Below are 26,583 nucleotides of genomic sequence, written 5' to 3'. Positions count from 1 at the left end.
CCACCCCGCCTGCAATCAAACTTTACTGGTTCCACCTGTATAAGAACCGTGTTCAAACCAGTGCCAGATCATCTCGAGCAAACCAGTGAGAAGCATCCAGCCTTTTCTGATTGCAAGCCTGTCTGTCTGCCTGTCTGTTGGCCGACCTGTCTCTGCCCTCTGTTTCCGAGCCTGCCTGACCCCATTCTGATTCTGTCTGCCCGCCTGAGATCTGATCAGTTCGGCCTTTGGACCTTGGAACCTGTCGACCCTGGATTGCCCGTTAGAACCCCTGACCCTGCCTGGAACCTGTCTAACCCTTGTGGATCTCTGAACCCGTCAGTTAACGAACCTGAAACTGTCTCTGGATTGTCCCTTTTCTGTACTAATGCTGGACCCCTGCCCTCTGTTGCCGACCCCAGATCCCCCTGGATCACGTCGCTGGAAAGCCCCACAGGAACTGTCCACCTTTCTGTTGGCCGTCCACTGGCCGGCGCCCTGGCTAACTGCCTGCGGGCGGACCTCAGCCTCTGTTTCGCTTCCCAGCCTCAAGCCGACACTCCAAGCCCTGGTTCTCCTCAGTCAGGTTAGTGACCCAGCTCTTTAGCTATCATACCAGCCTTCGCTGGGCACTAACCTGTGTCTCTGCCTCCAGCCTGAGCGCAAGCAGCATGCCCTGAGTGTTAGTGCTTCCCTCCATTCAATGAAGCTTGTTAAAACGTCAACGACCTGTCGAGGTTGAATCTTGGGTCCGATTCTCGAGCATTACAGATATATCACTGATCATTTAATTACTTACCCATATATTACTGATAATTTGTCTTTACTTAATTTCTTACCCATGACGAAAGTTCTTCTCTCTGCAGAATCACGCAGCTGTGGAGCGTACTTTGCAGCATCTGGTGTAAATTTGTGCTTTTAAAAACATGTCTAAACTGCGCCACTTACGTTGTGCAGCCAGTGTATTTCCTTCTTAAGCTGACCAGATTTGATTTCTCTAATGAAAACTGGGGACATCTCTGATTTTAAGCACAGAATCTCTACCTGGGGGTTGGATTGTTTTGTTTTAACTGCAACGCTGATCGGGGCCAGGTATGGTGCATTCGGCAAAGCTCTACTATGTAGGGACTGCAGCAAGACTTGGTAAATACCTCTTGTTGCACTAAAAAGTTTTACTCCATAATGATACACTGAAATCAGGGACACTACCAGGGACAGCTTTTGCCAGGGACATGTCATCCAAAATGGGGTCTGTCCCTGGAAATTAGGGACATCTGGTCACCATACTGGAGGAGCGGAGTGATATTACATACTTAGGATGAATATATAATGCGCCTTATGATCCTGTGTGTCTAATATGTGAACAAAGACACACAGACACATGAATTCATGGTGTACTTTAAAATCCGGTGCACCTTAGTGTCCAAAAAATACAGTACTGTCTCTGTGTTTATTGCTTCTGGGTCACCATGGAAGAAAAGAACCTGACACAAGGTGTTATTTTTGACCAGGACATATCATTGAAATCCCATACTAAACAGGTTTCAAGGGGTTCCATCTTTGACCTCTGGAAAACTGCCAAAGTTAGAAATATCCTGCCAAAGAGTAATGCTGAATAACTAGTACACCGTTGTTGTCAGCCTTGAACTAAAACCCCTCTTTCATCATGTATTTTGGGTTAAAGTTAAAACTAGCTAGGGTTCTAAAGACCTCTAAATCTAACGCGTATTCTCCTGGTTAGAGTTCCTATGAGACCTTTTTAGATTAGGACACGACTGATCTACTAACCACCTCCATCCTAAGGCCACACCATTTTCCAGTAGACAACTTAGGCAACCTAGTTGCCCTAGAGGCCTGAGCCACCTATTTCCTGTCCACCGCCTTAGTTAACAGTGGCACCTACTCTTATACTACGGCACTTGTTATTGGATAAGTTTTAGTGACTCAAAAGTCCCAAGGGTGTTGTTTATTAAATTTGACTACATGCAAACTTTAAAGACCTCCTAAATCTTTCTAGAACCATGCACCAAGTCTGTTTTACAACCATTAAAGAACTCAACAAAAAGTGACTCAATAAATCGAATGTCCACAACTTAGAGTTTTATATGCTTCTTTAATTAGTACACTTTAGCAGGGAATTAGTAACAGCATAAATCAAATCAAAATTTAACTAACTTCCTAACTATTTCTAAGGCTGATGACTAAATTGATCAGCAGGAGTTGATCAAATAAAGAACTTTCCTCCTCTTAATGGTAACACTCCGATGTCCAGATGATGTCCTGCTCACAAAGGCTCCCAGCTTGAGCCTCTGTCCTGACAGAATGGGCGTACTTTAATTTCTTTGGCTCAATAAGTTGTTTCAGCTTCAGCTCTGACATCCGGTGGGTGAAGCTGCCATCTCTGGAACGATCAGGTTTTTCTCATCGACCAGTTCAAAGCCACAGCTGCACTGCCATCAGCCCCGAATTGTAGAACAGACAAGGAGAAGAGGCATTGAGCTCAGCCTTGCTGGTTCCCAGACAAAAGGATTTCCCTAGTTTTTCCTTGGCCAGTCGATCTTCTTTCTTGTGTCTTCTTTCTTCTGCTACGTTTGCCTTGTCTTCTATGATGAGAACTGAGCACTGAGCGCCGAAACCATCTCCTTTTTATGTGCTTGAAAACCGTTGGTGTGAGTTGATGTTAACGTTGTAATAGGCTCTTCCTCATTCAGGGCCAATTCCGGTAAACAGGCTCTTCCTTATTCAGGGCCAATTCCATTGGCAGCAGTCTTCTTCCGTATTCAGTTCCCCCTCAAGTCATCTATGACCCTTCCTTCAACAGCTGAACATGTTCAGACAAGCCTTTCTCTCAGCCTATCTATGCATGAAAACCTAATACATCCATCCATCCATTTTCCAACTCGCTTATCCCTTGTAGGGTCGCGAGGGGTGCTGGTGCAGATCTCCAGCTGTCAATGGCCGAAAGAAAACCTAATACATATACTTCATTCAAAATAATTGTATTCAAACTATTTTATTTAGTTTAACACATAAGTGCTCTAGCGTTTAAGAAGCAATAAATCAACCATACATTTTCAGCGCTTTTGTGTTATTTGTTCCTCTCTAATATATGTAATGTCCAAATTACTTATTAATTTGTGAACAACATGGAATATGGAAGAGCTCACCACAACACAGCCTGTGGTAATTTCACAACACCTGTTTAAGGAGAGTTGTGGATCACAAATAACACCAATATTGTTAACTGTCCTGGAAAGAGAAATATTCTGGTTAGAAAAAGAAATACTGAGGGTTTTATTCTTGAATTTAATATGGAGTACCAATTTGAATTATTTTTGCTTTTGAGATGACCTTTGGAGTCATTCGACATTTAAGGCCCTTCCTGGTCATGGATTTGAACAAAATTTACAGAGGTACACCTCATGTAGGTGCTTGACAGTATGCCACAAGCCCTTCTGGTTACTATGTTGCTAACCAGAAGTAGCCATAGGAAGGTGTTAGACATCAGAGCTTTTCCCCATTTGTAGAGACTTTAGGGTGGATGCTCCACGTCATGTTTGGTGTGGCTCTAACGGTGTGTGTGCTATGTGTCATCAAATGTTGGAAATCTTCACCTTTCGCCCCCTACTGTTCCTGCGGGAAAGGGCCCAGGGAGACCAAAATCACAGATTCTACTCACTTCAAGGCCCTTACAACATATGTGAAAATCAACCTCCTATGACAAATTTGACCCGAATTCCTCACCCCAAAAAAATTAAGTGAAGGTCCAAGTTAAGATTGCAGTGTAAAAACTGGAGCCAGAAAAGTTCCTTTAGCTGTAGCACCACTAAAATGTCCAGCCATGTTCTAGACTGCCCTCTGACCTACCTCAGTGATCTTGGGGTCTCTGGGCACCTCTGGCTCTGAGCAGAGCACATTTGAAATTATTAACACGCCTTTTCCTTTGGTCAAAAGAACTTGGAAGATGAGGTCCGCCTGCCTATTACTACTATTACTTACTATTGACTGTACCCTGTTAAGGTATGGGCAGCCATACCTCATCTTCCAAGTTCTGTACAGCAGTAATATAGAAAGCTGGCCGCAAAATAATTTATAGTCTAACCTACTATACATAAATATATGTATTTAGGGTGACCAGACCTTTCCAGGGATAGTCCCCATTATGGATGACCTGTCACAAGCAAAAAGCTGTCCCCTATTTCAGTGTTCCATGATAGATGATGGTAGGTCCTGTTGCTGTCCTGACATAGTAGAAGAGCTGAGCCGAGCGCCCAACCTCCACCGGGGACTGGTCTGTCACCGTAATATATATTAATAGATGTTATGTTTGCAAAACAGAATAGCCATGTAATATTAGCTAGCTAACAATTTGAGTTCTGCTATCCGAGCATATTTGTTAGCAGCTAGAAAACACAAAAACACATACCTACATAATTGAACAGGTACTGTTCAAATAAGAATTTGTAGCCTTGAGTTTTAAACGTGTTGTCAGCGAAAACTTTTCTAAGTCGTTGTATATCATTCAACCGTATTTGTGTAAGATGTACAAGTAACTGTAAATTCCATCCTACGGAAGTAAAGAAACCCTGCTTCGAGTCAGAATGGAAGTTGAATATTGCTGTTAACTACGCGACCTACAGGGGTTGGACAATGAAACTGAAACACCTGGTTTTAGACGACAATAATATATTATTATGTGTAGGGCCTCCTTTTGCGGCCAATACAGCGTCAATTCGTCTTGGGAATGACATATACAAGTCCTGCACAGTGGTCAGAGGGATTTTTTTTATTTATTTATTTATTTTTTTTTTTTTTCCCAGTGTCCTGTCTAGCAATATGGCAATAGGAATTGATGTCTCAATGCCAGATAGAGCTCGACAGATTTTGCTTTTACAAGTGGAGCAAACGGCTTTCGCCATTGTTACTGTTTCACTGTTTCAAGTGCTCCACTTGATTTATGCTTGTAAATAGCTTTATTATGATTCCTGCAATGAGAATTTCAAATTATATGGACATGACAATGGGAGAGTAAAGGAAGAACAAAAAGTGAAAGAAAAGAAAAAAAAAGAGTAGAGGTGAAAGAAAGAGGAGATAAAAGGGAGAGAATGATAAAACCTTCTTTGTCTGCTCCATCCCCAGCCACCGCAATGCCGACGCCCTCAAGAGCCGCGGAGACGAGCCCGTGGGCTCCGCTGGCAGCTAGCCCCGCTGAAGTGGTCCCGGCCATGGGCCCTGAGGGCCAGAGGCCCCAGGGGCGCCCCGCCCCCGCGACGGGGGCCCCGGCCGCCCCCCGGGGGGCCAGGCCCCGCGAAGAGGCCGCCGGGAGTGGGCCGGCGCACGTCCGGGAACCCGCCCCAAACCCGAAGCCAACCAATGCGCCAGGGGGCCAAGGCGCCCGCCAACGAAGTGGAGGAGGGCAGGACGTGGGGGGATGGGCTCCGCACCTAGCGGAGACTTGAGATGTTCTTGGGAGAGGGAGCGGACCACACCCATACCTGGAAAAAAAAAAAAAAAGGAAAACTCATTCACCCCATCCCTCCATCCCTCCCTTGTGCCCCACTCACCACACACAGAAAAGAAAAAAAAAGACGCTGTACACACATTCCCACATAACACTCACACCCAACACTGACCAAAGGGGGGGGGGGGGGGTCAACCCAAATCGACTACACGACTGCTTGTGCCCGACCCCAGGCCCCGGCCCCAGACCAGACGCCCCCCGGACCGGGCCCCCCCAAGAGGGCGGGCCAACACGACCCGCACGAGCCACCTGGCCAGAGCCCACCCCTCCCCCTAAATACCTAATAAACCCCCTCCCTCCCCCCACCTTACCCTTGCCATCCCTGCCCCCCGCCCCTCCTGGGGGGAGCGGAGGCATCAGCCCCAGACCTGGCAAGCCGCTGACTACCCACCGCAGCCCCCCGCCAAGACCCCGGACACAGTGGCCCGCACCTCCTCCAGGCCCCAGACTCCTTGCCGCCATCGGAGAACGGGGTGTGCAGAAGACCCCGATCCTCCCTACGCCTGCTCAAATGTTGTGTTGTTGCATGTTGTTCTCAAGTGCGTTTAAAAACTGGGAGCGCCGAAGGGGATGCACGGCACAGCCCACCCCCCTTCCGGAAGGTAGCTGTTGCCAGCGCACCCCCTCCGGGCGACTGCCCAGAACCCTCAATGTCTAAGTGGGAGAGGAGGTGAAGGGAGCCGTCCGAGGTGAGGCCCACACAACATAAGCCCCCCCCCCCAGACGTCTTACCCCCACCCCCCCTACCATGGCCTATATGAGTGTGCGATGTGAAAAATGTTTGAAGTGAAAGTGTCTAAGATGCATGATAAAATTGGGGAGAGGGGCGTCACCAGAAAGTGGCAACCTCCAGTAACGCCCCATCCCTCAGGACCTACATATGTGGCGGCGTGATGGAGCAGGCAGAGGGAGGAGTCCGGGGATGGGGAGCAAATGACTGGGAAGCCAACCCAGGGAGCCAGCTCCCCTACTGACTCCAATAGGCACCCCCGCTCCCCGAAAGCCCCACTCAGAGAAGGGGGCCTCGGCAGCGGCACCACCGTAGCCCGGGGGCCAGGGAGAGGCCGCAGGGCCCGCCAGCCAACCACCCACCAGGACCAACACCTAAACCCCCCCCAGCCCACCCACCAAGCCTACTTAAACTAAATAAATAAATAAATAAATAAATAAATAAATAAATAAATAATAATAATAATAATAATAATAATAATAATAATAATAATAATAATAATAGGAGGGGGGGACCCTGGCCAGCCGGCCCGCACGAGCCACCCCAAACCCCACCCCCCAGGTGAAACCCGCACCGGAAGACGACACGGACCAGGACCGGGACAGGGGGCCGGACACAAGCCCACCAGAACGTCAACTCCCCCCAACCCCCCCACCCGTAGATTTAATCCCTCCCCAACACTAACGTTCAAACAACTCACTATACATTCGACAGTAGACATCCAGGCTGGGTAGGTCCCTACTCCCCCTCCTTTCTCCCTCCCCCCACTGGCAGAGTGCCTATCCAATGAAGGAGAAGAGCATCTGCCCAGAGATGTTAATGACCATGCCCCCCTACCAGCCCAACGGGCCCCGAGGCCCCCCAGCGCACCAGAGGCCCCGTGCAGGGGCGGACACCCGGGCGCGCGCCGGCCCACACCAAAAGCGGCACACCCCCCAGAACCGGAACCCCGAGGCCCCGCCGGGGCCCGCGCCCCAGGGACCCCAGACCCCCAGACCCACCCCGGCCCCACCCAGCGGCAGCACAGCTACCAGGTCAGTAACCCACGTCCGTCAACACGCAGCTCCCAAAGAGCGCCGCAAGCGGCTGCTGTAGGCCACCCGTAGGCCTCCCAAACTCCTCCCAGATGGGGGCAACAGACCCCGGAGCCGGATCCACCAGGCGCCCTACTCCAAGTGCCCCCAGGGCCCCAGGAACCCCTCCATCCAGCCACTGCGCCCTGCAGGAAGCAACCCACCGCCCCCTATTCCACTAAGTGATGGTGTTGATCAGAGGAGCCCAAAGAGACCAATCAGATGTGGAATCAGATGCTGTCTCTAGATTAATATGATCCAACAAAAGATCTCTATACTGATTGATACTGAGATTTTGTTTACTTTTCCAATTCATGAGGATAGTTTTCTTTGCGATACATAAAGCAGCAAAAACCATGTAAACTATTTCTTTTTTCAGAGGACTTTCCTCAAAATTACCGAGCAGGCAAACTGATGGGGAAGGTGTAATTTTACAGCTCAAGCACTTTGATAAGTCCTTACATATCTGTGTCCAGAACCTCTGGACTGGTGTGCATAACCATAACGCATGAAAATAATTATCAGGATGATTGCCTATGAAGTGTGGGCAGATATTAGATTGTGCCAGACCCATCTTGAATAATCTTTGTCCTGTGTAGTGTACTCTGTGAAGGATTTTGTATTGTATTAGTTGTAAGTTGGTGTTTCTAGTCAATTTGAAAGTTCTTAGACATGTCTGAGCCCAGAAATTTTGTTCAAAGGTGCCTGATAAATCCTCAGAGGGATTTTAAGCCATTCTTCTTGCAGGATAGTGGCCAGGTCACGACGTAATGCTGGTGGAGGAAAATGTTTCCTGACACGCTCCTCCAAAACACCCCAAAGTGGCTCAATAATATTTAGATCTGGTGACTGTGCAGGCCATGGGAAATGTTCAACATCACTTTCATGTTCATCAAACCAATCTTTCACCAGTCTTGCTGTGTGTATTGGTGCATTGTCATCCTGATACACAGCACCTCCTTCAGGATACAATGTTTGAACCATTGGATGCACATGGTCCTCCAGAATGGTTCGGTTTGGCAGTGACGCACCCATCTAGCACAAGTTTGGGTACAAGGGAATGCCATGATATGGCAGCCCAAACCATCACTGATCCACTCCCATGCTTCACTCTGGGCATGCAACAGTCTGCGTGGTATGCTTCTTTGGGGCTTCTCCACACTGTAACTCTCTCGGATGTGGGGACAACAGTAAAGGTGAACTCCTCAGAGAACAATACATGTTTCAAATTGTCCACAGCCCAAGATTTGCGCTCCTTGCACCATTGAAACCGACGTTTGGCATTGGCACGAGTGACCAAAGGCAAGGCATGTCACGATTTGGGTTTTGTCTTGGTTTATGTTATCAGATTTATTAGTTAAGTTTCTGCTTTTGGGGTCTTGTTTGGTTTTGATTTAGACATGTTGTTCTGTTTAGGTATCCTGTTTTCCACCTGTCACTTTATCAGCAATCTGTCAGCTTTCTTGCCCTGATTAGTTTCACCTGCCTTCCCTGTAATTAGTTTTCACTCCATTTCACCTGTGTACTCCACTATATAGTTCTGCCTCGGTCTTCAGTTCTCTGCCAGATCATTAACAAGCCCACGGTGAGTTTTGTTCCAGCGTTCCTTTATTGATTGACCTGTTGATGCTAACCTGAGAGCCTTTTTGATTCTGAGCCAGCCTGTTCCCTGATCTGTTTTTCCTGCCCTGTCTGACTGATTTACCGGTTTACCGACTTGATTCTGTCCCATGGTTATCCGAGCTTGCTTTTGCCCTGTCTGTACCTCTGCCTATTTTGGACTGCCTTTTGTGTACCGGATTTTGGACTGCCATTTTGACCATTGAGCCTTGCCTGTCCCTGTTTTATTATTAAATACTGTTTTTTGCCTTCACCTCACTTGTTTGGTTTGAATACTGGGTTTGCCTGATTCACGTTCGTAACAAGGCAAGGCAAGGCAAATTTATTTATATAGCACAATTCAGTACAAAGTGCTTTACATGATTAAAATATAGCAAAATAAAACAGAATAAAAGCAAGTAGGAATAAAATGTAGATAGAAAATTTAAAGAACATTTAAAAAAAATAGTGGTGTTTCAGTTAACTTGATTTAAAGGAACTCAGGCTTTCTGCACCTTTACAGTTTTCTGGAAGTTTGTTCCAGATAAGTGGAGCATAGGAACTAATGCTTCTCCGTGTTTGATTCTGGTTCTGGGTATGCAGAGCAGGCTGGAGCCAGAAGACCTTAATGGTCTGGATGGTTGATACACTGATAACAAGTCTGTGATGTATTTAGGTGCTAGGCCATTCAGAGATTTATAAACTAATAGAAGGATTTTAAAGTCTATTCTCTGAGATACAGGGAGCCAGTGTAATGACTTTAGAACTGGGGTGATGTGCTCTACTTTCTTGGTCTTAGTGAGGACGCGGGCAGCAGCGTTCTGGATCAGCTGCTGCTGTCTGATCCACTTTTTAGGCAGAACTGTGAAAAGACCGTTGCAGTAATCAATTCTCCTAAATATAAACACATGGATTAGTCTTTCCAGATTTTTTTGAGACATTAGTCCTTTAATCCTGGAAATGTTCTTCAGGTGATAGAAAGCCGACCTTGTAACTGTCTTTAGATGCTTTTGGAGGTTCAGGTCTGAGTCCATCACTACACCCAGATTTCCGGCCTGATCAGTGATTTTTAGCTGAAGTGACTGAAGCTGTGTGCTAACCTTTGATCTCTCCTCTATTGGTCCAAATATTATTACTTCTGTTTTGTTTTTTTTCACTGAAGAAAATTTTGGCAATTCCACGTATTGATTTTTTCTAAACCTAGAGTCTCTAAAAGTAGAATGGGAGGCAGATCATTTAGCTATCAGGCTCCTCTCCTATGGAACCAACTCCCAATTTTGGTCCGTGAGGCAGACACCCTATCTATTTTTAAGACTAATGTTAAAACTTTCCTTTTTGACAAAGCTTATAGTTAGAGTGGCTCATGTTACCCTGAGCTATCTCTATAGTTGTGCTGTGATAGGCCTAGGCTGCTGGAGGACATCAGGGTCTAATTTTCTCACTCTACTGATTTCTACTGTTCTTCAGTCTTCTGTTCTCCAGTTTTGCATTGTATTACATTGAAATGACTGTCGTCATTTCAGCTTTTAACTTTTTGCTCTCTCTCTTTTTCTTCATAGTAGGTACACCTGGTCTGGCGTTTTGTTAACTGTTACATCATCCAGAGAAGACGGCTCACCCGCTACTACCATCTAATGTAGAACAGATTACTAGATCAATGTGTGCTTCTGTGCTTTTTTGTCTCTCTTGTTGTGTCTCTGCTCTGTCTTCTGTAACCTCAGTCGGTCGAGGCAGATGGCCGTTCATACTGAGCCCGGTTCTGCCGGAGGTTTTCCTTCCCGTTAATGGGGAGTTTTTCTTCCCACTGTCGCTTCATGCTTGCTCAGTATGAGGGATTGCAGCAAAGCCATGTACAATGCAGACGACTCTCCCTGTGGCTCTGCGGTTCCCCAGGAGTGAATGCTGCTTGTCGGGACTTTGATGCAATCAACTGGTTTCCTTATATAGGACATTTTTGACCAATCTGTATAATCTGACCCAATCTGTATAATATGATTGAACTTGATTTTGTAAAGTGCCTTGAGATGACATGTTTCATGATTTGGCGCTATATAAATAAAATTGAATTGAATTAAACATTCACTTAGTACCTGAACTGGTCCACAGTCATCTGGTGACATGGTGATGAAAAGCTGTGTGTCGTCTGCATAGTTATGGTAGATGATGTTGTTTTTTATTATCTGAGCAAGAGGGAGCATGTAGATATTGAAAAGGAGGGGACCTAGAATGGACCCTTGGGGAACCCCGCATGTGATTTTTGTAATCTCTGATGTAAAGTTACCTACTGATACAAAAAATGTCCTGTCCTTTAAGTAGGATTTAAACCAGTGGAGAGCTGTACCAGAGAGGCCGACCCAGTTCTCCAGGCGTTCTAACAGGATGGAGTGATCGACAGTATCGAATGCTGCACTGAGGTCCAATAGAACCAATACGGTGGTTCTTCCACAGTCAGTATTTATATGGATGTCATTAAACACCTTGATAAGGGCGATCTCTGTACTGTGGTGAGCACGGAAGCCAGACTGGAAAACGTCAAAGTGGCTGGTCGTTGTTAAGAAGGTGTTTAATTGTTGAAACACAGCTTTTTCAATAATCTTACTGATAAAGGGGAGATTTGAGAGATGGGCCTGTAGTTCTGGAGTAGTAGTTCGTCTAAATTCTTCTTTTTCAGCAGTGGTTTGATAATTGCTGTTTTTAGTGACTGGGGGAAAACACCTGACAGAAGGGACGCGTTTATTATCTGAGTCAAATCAGACGCTATGACAGGTAAAACTTTCTTAAGGAAAACTGAACATCAAGGCAGCAGGAGGAGGAACTTAGCTGCTGAATGATCTCCTCTAAGCTTTTGGAGTTTATTTGGCTGAATTAGGACGTTTTGTCAGGATAAGTCCCAATTGGATAAGTCCCAGTAGGTTCTAGAGTTGGTATAGATGCACAAACTGATCCTCTAATTTTTAGAATTTTTTCAGTAAAGAAGTTAGCAAATTCATTGCAGGCCCTGGTGGAGTGGAGTTCAGAAGCCACTGACACAGGAGGATTTGTTAATCTTTCAACTGTGGAAAAAAGGACACGAGCATTATTAATGTTTTTCTTGATGATCTCTGAGAAGAAAGATTCTCTTGCATTTTTCAGTTGTAAGTTATATCTGTAGTCTCTCTTTATAGATGTCATAGTGAACCTGCAGTCTGTTCTATCTCCACCTGCGTTCAGCTTTCCGACACTCCCTTTTTTCACATCTAACTGCTGAAGCATTTCTCCACAGAGATTTATTCTTCCCGGAAAAAAACTTCACTTTAACTGGAGTAATGCAGTCAATGATGTCTGAGACTTTAGAATGAAAGTTATCTACTTGTTCACCAGCTGAGTTGCAGCCCAAAGTTGAAGTAGCAGAGTAAGCTTGAATAAAAGTTTCCTTGGCATTGTCCTTAAAGGTGCGTTTTCTTATGATGTCCCTTTGGCTAAATGAGTCACTGGAAATTATACATTTAAAGGTAATAGAGAAGTGATCGGATAGGGCAACATCAGTTACATTGACTTTAGAAATCTTTAGACCTTTAGTGATGATCAAGTCTAAAATATGTCCCTGTTTGTGTGTTGGCTGTTTAACATGTTGAGTTAAATCAAAGTTTCTAAGTGTGTCACACAGTTCTTTTGCACTTCTGTCTTCAGGGTTGTCAACTTGAAAGATGAAATCTCCCACAATAACTAAACAGTCATAGTCAACGCATATCACAGACAGCAGGTCACTAAAATCATTAAAAAGGTTTGATGTGGACTTACAGGTGGCCTGTAAACATTCAGAAACGTAGTTAGTACCGGGCTCTTTACCTGGAGAGCCAAATGTTCAAAAGAGTCAAATTTTCCCAAAAACACCTTTTTACACTTTAGTGAATCATTAAACAATGTTGCTACTCCTCCACCTTTCCTTTGCTGTCTGCTCTCACAAAGAAAATTGTAGTTTGGAGGTGTCGACTCCAACAGAATATGTGCTTTATTAAATTCATGTAACCATGTTTCTGTTAAAAACATTACATCAAGATTATTGTCAATAATGAAGTCATTAAATAACAGGGATTTTCCTGACAGAGATCTAATGTTTAGTAAACCCAGTTTATATGACTTAGTGGTTGATGATGTCTCTGTGGCAGGTTGCATCTAACAGTTTATGACTTTTAAGTACGACTGATTATTCCTGTCTGTTTTCCTTTTGCTTTTCTTATTTCTGCCACGTATCATTCAATTCAATTCAATTCAATTTTATTTATATAGCGCCAAATCATGAAACATGTCATCTCAAGGCACTTTACAAAATCAAGTTCAATCATATTATACAGATTGGGTCAGATTATACAGATTGGTCAAAAATGTCCCATATAAGGAAACCAGTTGATTGCATCAAAGTCCCGACAAGCAACATTCACTCCTGGGGAACCGTAGAGCCACAGGGAGAGTTGTCTGCATTGTACATGGCTTTGCTGCAATCCCTCATACTGAGCAAGCATGAAGCGACAGTGGGAAGAAAAACTCCCCATTAACGGGAAGGAAAACCTCCGGCAGAACCAGACTCAGTATGAACGGTCATCTGCCTCAACCGACTGTGGTTACAGAAGACAGAGCAGAGACACAACAAGAGAGACAAAAAAGCACAGAAGCACACATTGATCTAGTAATCTGTTCTACATTAGATGGTAGTAGCGGGTGAGCCGTCTTCTCTGGATGATGTCACAGTTAACAGAACGCCAGACCAGGTGTACCTACTATGGAGAAAAAGAGAGAGAGCAAAAAGTTAAAAGCTGAAATGACGACAGTCATTTCAATGTAATACAATGCAAAACTGGAGAACAGTAGACTGAAGAACAGTAGAAATCAGTAGAGTGAGAAAATTAGACCCTGATGTCCTCCAGCAGCCTAGGCCTATCACAGCACAACTATAGAGATAGCTCAGGGTAACATGAGCCACTCTAACTATAAGCTTTGTCAAAAAGGAAAGTTTTAACATTAGTCTTAAAGATAGATAGGGTGTCTGCCTCACGGACCAAAACTGGGAGCTGGTTCCACAGGAGAGGAGCCTGATAGCTAAAGGATCTGCCTCCCATTCTACTTTTAGAGACTCTAGGAACCACCAGCAGACCTGCAGTCTGAGAGCGAAGTGCTCTGTTAGAAGCGTACGGGGTAATCAGAGCTCTGATATATGATGGAGCTCATAACAGATATTCCATATTCTCCTTCAAGAGGCCCAGGCTGATGCTGGAAGCGGTCTTGTCTGATAAACGTGCGGCCAGGGCCCGGTGTACATCACAAGGAAGTTATCTGAAGGTCCTCAGGACAGGCATGTTCGGTGATATGTAGAGGAGGAGGAGGATCTGGACCTCTGCGTCCTATGGAAGATGCTGATTTAGTCACAGAACTGTGGTTTTCAGAATTAATATGTGGAGAGGAAGTCAACTGTAGACCAATCTTGAGGACTTTGTTCATGTTATAAGAAAAATCCAGTAAAGGAACCTCTGGGCTTTGTGGAGAACAGGGGGAGGGGGGTGCAGTCTCGATCGGTGTTTGTGTGGATGGAAGTTTTTTGTCCTCTTTTGAGATCTGGGATGAATCCTCCTGTAAGTCTGACGTAGCCTCTCTCTGTGTCATCTTTCTGGCCATCTTTATCTTGGCTTGTTCTGGCTGTACTGGGCTTATCATTTGTTTTGGCACTTTGTTTTGGAACAAAGCTGATGATGCATGGTTCACAGAATAGAAGATGGTAGATATCAGCCGTTTTGCACCTGACATATTTAGAGAGAAACCATCTCTGGTGAACAGATGTCTCCTCTCCCAAAAGATGCTAAAGTTGTCTATGAAGGTTACAGCTGTTTGTTTGCATGTTTTTTCCAGCCATTTGTTTAGCATCAGAACTCTGGAGAAAATCTCGTCTCCACAATTAATGGGCACATGAGGGCCGCTGAGAAACACCTTGACATTAAGGCCATCAACTAGATTTAGCAGACGAATGTAGTCCTCTTTCAATACTTCTGATTTTCTTATCCGGAGGACGTCTCCCAGGGCTTCAGCTTATATTATGAGTTGTTCCAAGGTCGGGCGTTTTTTCAAGATCCTTGGAAGGATGTCTGATACATCAGACACCAGGCCAAAGTTCCTGTTGTTATACATCTACACCTCTGTGTTTTTCTTGTTACAGAAATGTTTAATACCACTTACAGATCGATTGCATAATATCAGGGTCCTTGGCCCCATAGCATGTCTTTTCTCTGGTAGCTTAGTGTTGACATACCTAACACTAATGTTCAACTTGTCCTGGGACAGTTCTCTGTAGTATCGGCCTGTTTCCTTTGTCTAGTGCGGGGTTCGTTGATCCTTTGGTCTTGCACCAAGAGTGGTCCAGGGATTCTCATTTTCCTCAGGGATCTATTTGTTCAGTGAGTTGCTGGGCTGGTGGTCGCCGTTCGGAGTCGCAGGCAGGGTTGTTTCATTTCCATACGCGCCATTTACATCATAATTCAGTTTGAGTCGGCATATCTTCTGTTCTATAACAGCGATCTTCTGTAGAAGCATGTCAAGGTCCACTGTGGTGAAGGTAGGCATCTTTCCAAAATAAAAATCAAAAATAAATAAAAGGAAAATAAATAAAATAACTAAATCCAACTTTCTGTGGTTTTGGCAAAGAGATAAAAAGGAGATAAAAAGTAAAAGGCAGGAAAATGCAAGCAAGCAGGGAGCAGAGAAAAAAGCATCCGAGCAGGCAGAGAGGCGGTGGCCCCTCTCTGCTATAGCAGCCCGGCCATGGATATTGACCCTGTGGAGCTCCCGACGGACAGTTTTGGTGGAAACAGGTTGAGGTGCACATTTAATTCTGCCTTGATTTGGGGAGCCGTGGTTTTATGTTTTTTGGATACAATCCGGGTTAGCACCCGAACATCCCTTTCAGACAGCTTCCTCTTGCGTCCACAGTTAATCCTGTTAGATGTGGTTCGTCCTTCTTGGTGGTATGCTGACATTACCCTGGATACTGTGGCTCTTGATACATCACAAAGACTTGCTGTCTTGGTCACAGATGCGCCAGCAAGACGTGCACCAACAATTTGTCCTCTTTTGAACTCTGGTATGTCACCCATAATGTTGTGTGCGTTGCAATATTTTGAGCAAAACTGTGCTCTTACCCTGCTAATTGGACCTTCACACTCTGCTCTTATTGGTTCAATGTGCAATTAATGAAGATTGGCCACCAGGCTGGTCCAATTTAGCCATGAAACCTCCCACACTAAAATGAGAGGTGTTTCAGTTTCATTGTCCAATCCCTGTAGATGGTCTTCCGACATAACCTTGTCCATTTTCCGTCCTTTTTAAGCTCTCCTCCACTATCTTAAAAGGTATATAGCCACATAATATGCTTATAAAAAAAAAAAAAAAAACATTTATCATGATAAAATAAGGTTATATACACAAAGCCTCCATCTTTATAGTGCTTTGATAGTGCTTTTTAAGCCGAAAAATAATTCTCTCTTGGGCGCAATTAACAAATATAAACAGACAGGGAGACATATATTGACAGTATCACAGAACTATTATAATGCCGGTTTGCTTAATTTATAAATCAATTGAAAATAATGCTGGACCGAACCTGACCCTGTGCAATGTCTTGCAATAAAGCGGCAGCTCGGCTTGATTGAAGACCAACCGTTATTAATTAAATAAACCAATCTACAAAAACTTTACCAGCCTCATATTAGAACATTTACTCACATCAATCAACACTACGGTCACATCTGACCATCGGTAGGTTTAACATCGGCTTCAATGAACATCAACATTCATACAGTATTCCTAGCAGGGCTTTGAACCGATTTTTTTTCCGAATCGGTTTGTTCCGAACAGAAATGGAATTATAACGTTTCCGGTTATGAGTTCCACCAATAAATTGACATTCCCGAACAAAAAAATACTGTTCCCGGAACGGTTAATTTCGTTCCTTTTGTTTGACAAATATAGCTATTGATATTGTGTTTGGAAAGAGCGTTTTACTTAACGATGGATCTTAATTTACCTCTTATTTAAGATGTGTAGCTCTAGTGGAGACACCACTCTCTCTCAATTCAGTCAGCGAATGTGTGATGTGATGTCACACAGGAAGTGAACCTCAGCCATCATGGTAACGTGCGCTAACCTGACTTCGCCAGCTGTATGTCGCTCCGCCTAGCTTCACTCACATACATCTGGGACACCTCCATAGGAATTGCCTTTATTGAAGGTTGGGCCTTATCAAAAATCCTTGCATATGATTGGATAAGCCACTTGTCTGTCATCTTTATCGATGTGCTATTTCAACCACTCACACCGAAGCCAACCTGTGACGCTGTAAGAGCGTCACAGGTTTTTATGCGTTTGCAGCTCTAGTGGCACGCATTTTATTGACAGTGAGCTGACAGGAAGAGGGGGGAAGACAGGCGGCAAAGCGCCGCAGGTCGGAGTCGATCCCGGGCCGACCGCGTTGAGGACTAAAGGCCTCCTAACATGGTTTGCGCTAACCGACAAGATGTCCGCTGCGGAAGCGCCCCGGAAAACAAAACTTGCCAAATCCGGTCGGGAGAAGGGCGAAAACATCGTTTCCATTGCTATCAAAACAGTCTCACATCATGGTCGCATCTCCACTACGTCACATCTATGAAACTCCAGCCCTGCGTTCTGATTGGCCAGACAATAAAATTGGTTGGAGAAATCACTTTCTATGGGCGATGCCCCAGGTGTATGTGAGTGAAGCTAGGCGGAGCGACATACAGCTGGCGGAGTCAGGTTAAACGTGCGCAGGAAAATAATTACTTTTTTTTTGTTATTTAGGCAACAAAAACTTTGAGGAATGAAATAAAACCGGTATTAACCGGTTACCGTCCGTCCGTCCGTCTTCTTCCGCTTATCCGGGGTCGGGTCGCAGGGTAGCAGCTTCAGTAGGGAGGCCCAGACGTCCCTCTCCCCAGCCACTTGGGCCAGCTCCTCAGGAGGAATCCCAAGGCGTTCCCAGGCCAGCCGGGAGACATAGTCCCTCCAGCGTGTCCTGGGTCTTCCCCTGGGCCTCCTCCCGGTGGGACGTGCCCGGAACACCTCACCAGGGAGGCGTCCAGGAGGCATCCTGACCAGATGCCCGAGCCACCTCAACTGGCTCCTCTCGACGTGGAGGAGCAGCGGCTCTACTCTGAGTCCTCCCCGGATGACTGAGCTCCTCACCCTATCTCTAAGGGAGAGCCCAGACACACTACGGAGAAAACTCATTTCAGCCGCTTGTATCCGGGATCTCGTTCTTTCGGTCACGACCCAAATCTCGTGACCATAGATGAGGGTAGGAACGTAGATCGACTGGTAAATCGAGAGCTTCGCCTTTTGGCTCAGCTCTCTCTTCACCACAACGGATCGGTCCCCAACCCGGAGAAGGCACTCTACCCTTTTCCGGTTCAAGACCATGGTCTCGGATTTGGAGGCACTGATTTTCATCCCGGCCGCTTCGCACTCGGCTGCGAACCGCTCCAGTGAGAGCTGTAGATCACGCCCTGATGAAGCCAATAGGACCACATCATCTGCGAATAGCAGAGACGCAATCCTAAGGCCACCAAAACGGATCCCCTCAACACCTTGGCTGCGCCTAGAAATTCTGTCCATAAAAGTTATGAACAGAATCGGTGACAAAGGGCAACCTTGGCGGAGTCCAACTCTCACCGGAAACGAGTCCGACTTACTGCCGGCAATGCGGACCAGACTCTGATACCGGTCGTACAGAGACCTGATAGCCCTTATTAAAGGGTCCGGTACTCCATACTCCCGGAGTACCCCCCACAGGATCCATGAACTGCCCCCCTCAGCAGGGTGCCGTTGCTATAAAGCCAAGTTCCCACAGACAATCATTCTCTTTTCGCGCTGTTTCATTGGAACAACATTGGGGGGGAACTCTCATCAGAGCGGTGGACCTGACTGGGTTTGGAGAACTGCCGGCTGGATCGAAGCTAAGTCTGCAGTCTAACTTCTGCATAACCAGAGTAAAGAATCTGTCTATAACGAAATCAGCTTTGTGATTTCTTTTTCCCCAGCTGTTGCCTAAAGCTGAGTCCAGATGGCGTGGAGTGGCCTCCCGACCCATTTTCCCAAGCTGAGAGCAAATGCTTAGCTGAAATCACCCACTGCAACCGGGTCAAAGACTTGCATGAAGGACCCGGAGCCTCCTGCTTTAACAGCCACGTTCTGGCTAGCCCATAGCTGCTGCCCATTGCTGAGATAAGCAACTTTCCCTTGGACTACTTCAGCTGCTTCCAACTGGATGCCCCAAAGTGAACCAAACTGACACAGAGGCACCGACAGGTTTGTCAGAGAAATAAACAGGGAAAGTTAAATTGTTTATTTAGAACCGTTTACTTAATGCGTTTTCAAGGTGTTTTTAAACACGTTGAGTTTTGAAACCTAAAAAAATATTTTTTTTGATGATGGTTTTCAGCGAGTTTTATTTGTCTTTTTGTTCTTTTGTGCATATATGGTTTATTAGGTGCTTTAGTCTTAATTTAGCTAAATAGTTTTAGTGAGGTTTTACTAGTGTAGTTAAAAGAGTTTGACCTGAACTTGAGCCGATCAGGTAAATTAAGTTAAAAGTATGTCATTGAACAATATATGAATGTAAGAATTCCTTACATTTGCAGAAAACAAATCCAAAACGTATTTTTCTCTGGTACAGCAGCAGCTACATAGTTGAAATGTTGGAATCATTGCGAATAAACACATTTGGGTGTGATATGAGTAGTTTAGCAACAACTGAGCTGATGACAAAAAAGCAGGGTCGACAAAAAATAATGTCAGAATGTAAAAATAACACTGATGAACTCTGTTGGTTAGCATTAACAGAATTCTGACATGATTAGATGTTTTTCTTGATGGGCTAAATAAAAGAATAAGGTAATTACAACTATGTTTCCCCTATCAAATTGAGTATAGCACAGGCCATGACTAAATATCCAAACTGATGACTGAAACAAAAGATGAAGCTGGCATCAGAAAGTTTAAACAGAGCCACTTAAATGTTGGACCTTACTAACAGTTCAGTATACAGGCTGCAAAGAGAACAATAACATGACCTGGATTGTGCTGTCGTAGGAAGTGCAAATCCACCTCTTTTGCTTTTGTCGCCTGTCTTTAAATATTCTTTTGCTTGTACCACCAGAAAGCCAGGCAGAGATGATGAGTCAAGATAATAACTCTGGACCCACAACTGAGTGAAATAAAAAGTACAGCATTCCCTATAGTCTGGTTTGGTCCTTGTTGGGGCTTGGAGTTAATACATTTTTTAAAATTTCTTGTTAAAGATTTCAAATACTCATTATGATAAATGGAAGACATGGTTCAAACTTCCTCCTTCTGTTTCCTTTTTGCTCCCGCTATGCAACCACGGCACCTCATATTTAATTCCTTTAAGATTTGCGGCTGTACTCAAGACTAATTTGGGAATAGTATTTTGTTGTCAAAGGAAGGGAAGGGTCAACCCATTATTTCAATTCAATTCAATTCAATTCAATTCAATTTTATTTATATAGCGCCAATTCATGAAACATGTCATCTCAAGGCACTTTACAAAGTCAAGTTAAATCATATTATACAGATTGGGTCAGATTATACAGATTGGTCAAAAATTTCCTATATAAGGAAACCAATTGATTCACATTCACTCCTGGAGAAGCGTAGAGCCACAGGGAGAGTCGTCTGCATTGTACATGGCTTTGCTGCAATCCCTCATACTGAGCAAGCATGAAGCGACAGTGGGAAGAAAAACTCCCCATTAACGGGAAGGAAAACCTCCGGCAGAACCGGGCTCAGTATGAACGGTCATCTGCCTCGACCGACTGGGGGTTACAGAAGACAGAGCAGAGACACAAGAGAGACAAAAAAGCACAGAAGAACACATTGATCCAGTAATCTGTTCTACATTAGATGGTAGTAGCGGGCGATCTGTCTTCTCTGGATGATGCCACAGTTAACAGAACGCCAGACCAGGTGTACCTACTATGAAGATAAAAAGTTATCCATCCATTTTCTATACCGCTTAGTCCCTCATGGGGTTGCGGGGGTTGCTGGTGCCTATCTCCAGCATTTACTGGGCGAGAGGCAGGGTACACCCTGGACAGGTCGCCAGTCTGTCGCAGGGTAACACATAGACAAACAGGACAATCAACCATTCACGCACACACTCACACCTAAGGACAATTTAGAGAAGCCAATTAACCTAACAGTCATGTTTTTGAACTGTGGGAGGAAGCCGGAGTACCCGGAGAGAACCTACGCATGCACAGGGAGAACATGCAAACTCCACGCAGAAAGACCCAGGGTTGGACTTGAACCCAGGACCTTCTTGCTGCAAGGCAACAGCGCTACCCACTGCCCCACTGTGCAGCGGGTCAACCCATTAGTTAACATTAAATACTTATTTTACTTATTTTATCTGTTTTATTTTTAACTGTTGACAAGGGAACTTAGCAAAATAAGTTGTATAGCTCCCAATATTAGCAAAATTCCAGTAAGGAAATATAACATAATTTCGCATTTTCGCTCCTACACAGCCATCCAGAACAGTCAGTGCTGTGTTTAGACAGAGCAATCCCTGACTTTTAAGTGCTTTGACATTTCTACTCGCCAGTTTCCTTAAAAAGGGGTCTTTAACCAAATGCTTTGCTTTTAATCTTCCCCGACATTTCTACAGTAAAGTGGGGTACTAAAGCACTGTGGTTTTAACGCTTTTCTCTTTATGTTCCTAATAGATGTTAGTCATCCAATGAGCTGAACTCAGCTTGGTTGAATTTGAGAATTCCTTGCTAAGAAAATGTTGAAAAGAAGATTGAATTGGGCATTATGTTCACATCCGAAAACATATGAAAATCTTTGCAGGGCATTTATTGCTGATTATATAAATGATTGTGCTTATAAAGAATCACTCATTGGTGTTATTTTGAACAGAGGTACGGTACATGTCTTAACAATGAAAGGAAGAAGATGGTTTCTTGCAAATTTTCTTTTTTCTAATTGGATTGAAATTAAGTGGAAGAAATTGTGAAACAATTAACTGTGCTTTTTTATCAGGGTTGCACAGTCTGAAGGTTCAGTGGTGGCCCGCCTGTGCTGCCAGCCATAATCTTTCCCTCTACTTTCCACTGCCTTTGTTTATCTAATTTTTCAATTAACCTTCACAATTTAGCTCTCTTTATAAAGCCAGCCTCATACTCGCTCTAAAGAACAAATAAAAATTGTCTCTTTCCCTCTTCCCATCACATGCACTTGTACTATCTTTTCTTTTTCTGTTTCTCCATCTCTCCCACCAACTATGTTGGCTGCAGCGTTCTTTCAGCCCAGGATGCTGAGCTTCACAGTGCCTTGCAGGGTTTTAGCAGGCATGAGGCTGTATGTGTCAGATTAAAGAGGGGGAATCTGTGGCGTGCAGGGAGAGCTTTGTAGATATGGCAATTTGGTGATAACTTCCTCTTCTTTGTGCCCTCCCCCATACCTCCTTCTTCTCTTCCCCCTCCCCTCCCAGCTCCTGGCTTCTATTTGGAAGAGACTCCTGAAAGGACACAAAGATGGCAGAAAGAAACATGCTGCTTCTGGAACCCTGGACAATCTTTTGTCTACATCTTACCTAGCCCTGTTGATTACCAGAAGTAAGAAGAAATTCATGTTTCTCCTATTTTCACTGACTTTAACTAAGCCAGTCTGACTGAATTTAAATAAAACTCTGTACCTTTTGTTAATAAAATTGATGACTGCTGTTGACCAAGCCTCTTGAAAATTTGGCAGTACATGTAATAAATATTGCTAATTTTAAAACCACTTTGGAAAGAAAAAAAATGATGCAATGAGAGAGGAGATGGCAAAGTGTGGTCTCACACGCCCCAAACGAACCCCAAAACACAAATGGTCTGCTTCATGATTATTCATTTCTAATGAGAAGGGAGGACCAGCAAATGCATTGCAAATCAAAAAAAATTGCATAACTATTTTACTGAGTCATATGGAGTGACATTGCCCTCTCCCAATCAAAGACCAGTTAAAAAAATCTAATATAATGCCATCTTGGGGCTGGGTCACTTCTTACAAGGCTGATTGAAAGAATGTATTACCGTGTTCCCAAAGAAATGCTCACTGTTTGCCAAAGCAAACCCCCTTCCTCCGTTGTTGGGGGAATGTTTATAGGCTCCTGCAGTTCCATGGTTATGGATTATCTGGGTGCATTGCAGTGAAGGTTCCCCCACCCCCCAAGGAACCAGAGTGCTGCTTATTTCAGCAGAAAGCTTCAGCAAGGAGTGGCATTTGGCAAGCATGAACACAGGGCATGGTGCATGCAATGTCAACAAAGGTCTCCTTATAAATCAATCTGGCCCTACCAGATAAATCTGGGGTTTTACGATCTTGTACAGCAGTATTCTGACCGCTCAAGAAATCTTAGATTCTAGAGTATGAGGTAAGATCACTTTCAAAATAGACTTGTACATAAAAGGACAGATGTGTGCATATTAGTCAGAAGTTGTGCATAACAAACATTTGCAAACTCATAATAATCGAAATCTCATGCAAAAGATACAACATACAGTTTAAATAGTTACAACTTCAATAACTAATAAATACAAATTTCAAGTTTAAATTTGTGCTTTATTCTTCATGAACACAAACAGCAGGGGCTGCTTGAGAATATGAATTTTTTCTTTGAGAATACGAATTCACAACAGTGGTCTGACATCATGGTTTTGAAGGCTAGTTAATCGAGAACAGAGTGCGAAGATAGGAGCCGCGCATGCGTTCCTCAGACTGAACTTTCCCAGAATGCACCGCGGCCGCAGCTTAATTCGAGACAGCGCAGAGATCACAATGGTAAATTAAACACTCCCTTTTCTGCTGCAGTTCTTCAAAAGTACGTTTTCAGATCGTTTGAGGCGAGAACATTATACTTTTAAGCTTCCTTATTTACAGAGTTGGTGTGTAATAAAAAAAAAGAGTCTGATTTATTTGTTTTGTGTTTATCAGACTGACGCGTGTTGCTTTATTAACTCAATAATTGCTGGAATAAATTGTAAATGTCTCCCAAGGATGACAGCAGCATATAAAATAGGGCTGGACGATAATTTAATAACAATATATATAAATTGAAAGACGTGTGGCACAATAAGGGAAAAAAGGGTCGATAAAAGTTGGTTATAGAATCAGTTTTCCTTCCTTCCTCTTAGCCTATTATATTAGTTGATGCTGCAGTCACTGCTTCCTCTCAACCAATCGTAATCGCGGACCCTGGCACACCGTCATAAAGCGCCGCCCTCTCAAACCACAACACAGAGCACGTGAATATGTCGCAGCAAGGAGCTGCAGAGGAAATTGTTCCAAAACAGGGTTTTACTAGTTCGCCAGCCTGACAGAGATAAACCAGTGATTTGTAAAATTTGCAAGAAACCGGTAAAAACAAAGTCTGGTAACGCAACCAACTTGTTTCATCACGTAAGCCGCTCACTCCCGCAGCAGCGCGAGCTGTGTCGGCCCCACACAGCTCTGCGTCATCTTCTTAGGAATCTTATGGAACTTCTTCCAAAACAAAGCAGGTAGGCCTATAGCAAGCTAAACTGGGCTCCCTTCTTTGTGATAAAATGACAAAGTGTCCAGGCGGCATAAGGACATCACACATGCAGTAAAATGCTTCATAATGATGGACATGCTGCTGTTGTCTGCAGTTGAAAAACCTGGCTGCAAACAACCACTCACCAGTCTTGATCCGTGATATAAAGTTCCGGGCTGCAAGTTTTTCTCTAACAGCGCTCCCTAACAGCGCTGGTCACTTTAGTTTATTCTTTGTCAGTATTTAATAACATCACCCAGGTCTCTTTAAGTTGAGTTATTTTTCTTTAAAAAAAAAAACTGTAAAAAATGTTGGTTAAATAAGAATTTAATTGGGATTGAGTGTTTGTGTGTGATAAAAGTAAGTTATTTAGCAATATTATAAGAGCCAGGTTTTAAATCTTTTTGATAATTATCTATCAATCAATATGCATTTTTTTTATCAATGTGCTTTTTTTCTATATCGTCCAGCCCTAATATAAAATCTATAAATAAATAAATTCTATAAATGTTTTTCCTATCTAAGTGAGTTTCCTCTGAGTGAGGACACGAAGAATTGAGAGGAGAAAGAGGGAAAGAAAACAATAGTAACAATATATGAAAAAAAGACATTTATTTTAGACAAATGTTTTAACTTTGGAACAGAATGAAGGTGTAACATATTCAACAAATTAACAGTTACTAACGTGGTTTAAAACAAAGAAATATGATTTAGCAATGGCATCTAGGTGTTATTTGATTGTATCTGTTGCTTTATGTCTGTTAGTTGTGCTGTTCTTTTTGCATCTCTCTTTCCAGGTGATGGAGCAGACGGAGAAGGTTTTATCATTCTCTCCCTTTTATCTCTTCTTTCTTTCACCTCTACTCTTTTTTTGTTTCTCTTTCACTTCTTGTTCTTCCTTTACTCTCCCATTGTAATGTCCATATAATTTGAAATTCTCCCTGCAGGAATCACAATAAAGCTATTTACAAGCATAAATCAAGTGGAGCACTATGGCGAAAGCTGTTCGCTCCACTTGTAAAAGCAAAATCTGTCGAGCTCTATCTGGCATTGAGACATCAATTCCTATTGCCACATTGCTAGACAGGACACTGGGGAAAAAAAAAAGGATCATCCTATAAAAAAACAGAAATAACTTCTATTAACATCTTGTACAAATAGACAACACCTACAAACATGCAATTAAAAATAGTTGGAATGGAAATTAACTTACTGATTTTTTATGTATTTTTACAGGTAGTGAAAAAAATTAAATGAAGCAGCATGAGTACATGACTACTACAACTGATCTACGTTAGGTCATATGTCATGTTCACTTAAACATGCAGCCAACTGGAGCAGCTCCCTGTCTTCAGCCGCCGGATGGCTGTTCTCCTCTGGGTCAACCTCCTCGTCCTCCACGTCTAGCTGGTCCCCTGCCTCTATACAAATATTGTGGAGGATGCAGCAGAGGGCGATTACTTTTGGGGAAAATGTCGGGCGGACCTCCAGCGCCCTTAAGAAGATGGAACGCCACCGTGTCTTCAGACCACCAAAGGCATGCCCAATGGTTTCTCGCCTTGTCGTGGTGCCTGTTGTAACATGCCTCCACTTGGACTGTACCAAATATAAAATTAACTTGTAATTTAGGTAATATGCTGATATGTCTTAATCTTCTATCCAATTAATATAATGTATGTATCAGTTGTGTGTCATTGTTGGCTCTATTTAAGGACAAGGAGGTAAGCGATCTTACTGGCAAGCTGTTTCCCTATAGCAGGGGTGTCCAGCTCCAGTCCTCGAGAGCCGGTGTTCTGCAACCTTTAGATGTGTCCCTGGTCTGACACGCCTGAGTCAAATAATCAGTTAATTAGCAAGACTCTGAAGAACTTGACTGCATACTGAGGAGCTAATTGTGCTATTTGATTCAGGTGTGTGGGGCCAGGGAAACCTCTAAAAGTTTTAGGTCTCGAGGACTGGAGCTGGACACCCCTGCCCTATAGGATGCACCACAGGCCAGCCAGTGGCCATCCATGGGCCTTCTGGATGGCAGCAGCTGAAGGAGGAGGACGATGGTGGCCCTGTT

The 26,583-nt window shown here is 44.0% G+C and overlaps 1 long non-coding RNA gene across 1 annotated transcript; it reads left to right on the top strand.

The window, feature by feature from the left end:
• The first annotated feature begins 450 nt into the window (after window positions 1-450).
• On the top strand, window positions 451-25,815 carry LOC118565546. The gene is made up of 3 exons (XR_004932433.1): window positions 451-565; window positions 22,455-22,578; window positions 25,755-25,815. It is a non-coding gene; the product is annotated as an uncharacterized LOC118565546 (long non-coding RNA).
• The last annotated feature ends 768 nt before the right edge of the window (window positions 25,816-26,583 follow it).

Source organism: Fundulus heteroclitus, chromosome 13 (genome assembly GCF_011125445.2).
Source record: "Fundulus heteroclitus isolate FHET01 chromosome 13, MU-UCD_Fhet_4.1, whole genome shotgun sequence".
In the NCBI taxonomy this organism is placed as follows: Eukaryota; Metazoa; Chordata; class Actinopteri; order Cyprinodontiformes; family Fundulidae; genus Fundulus; species Fundulus heteroclitus.
Note: the sequence above shows the minus strand (reverse complement) of the source record. Positions and strands in the feature narration are given on the sequence as shown.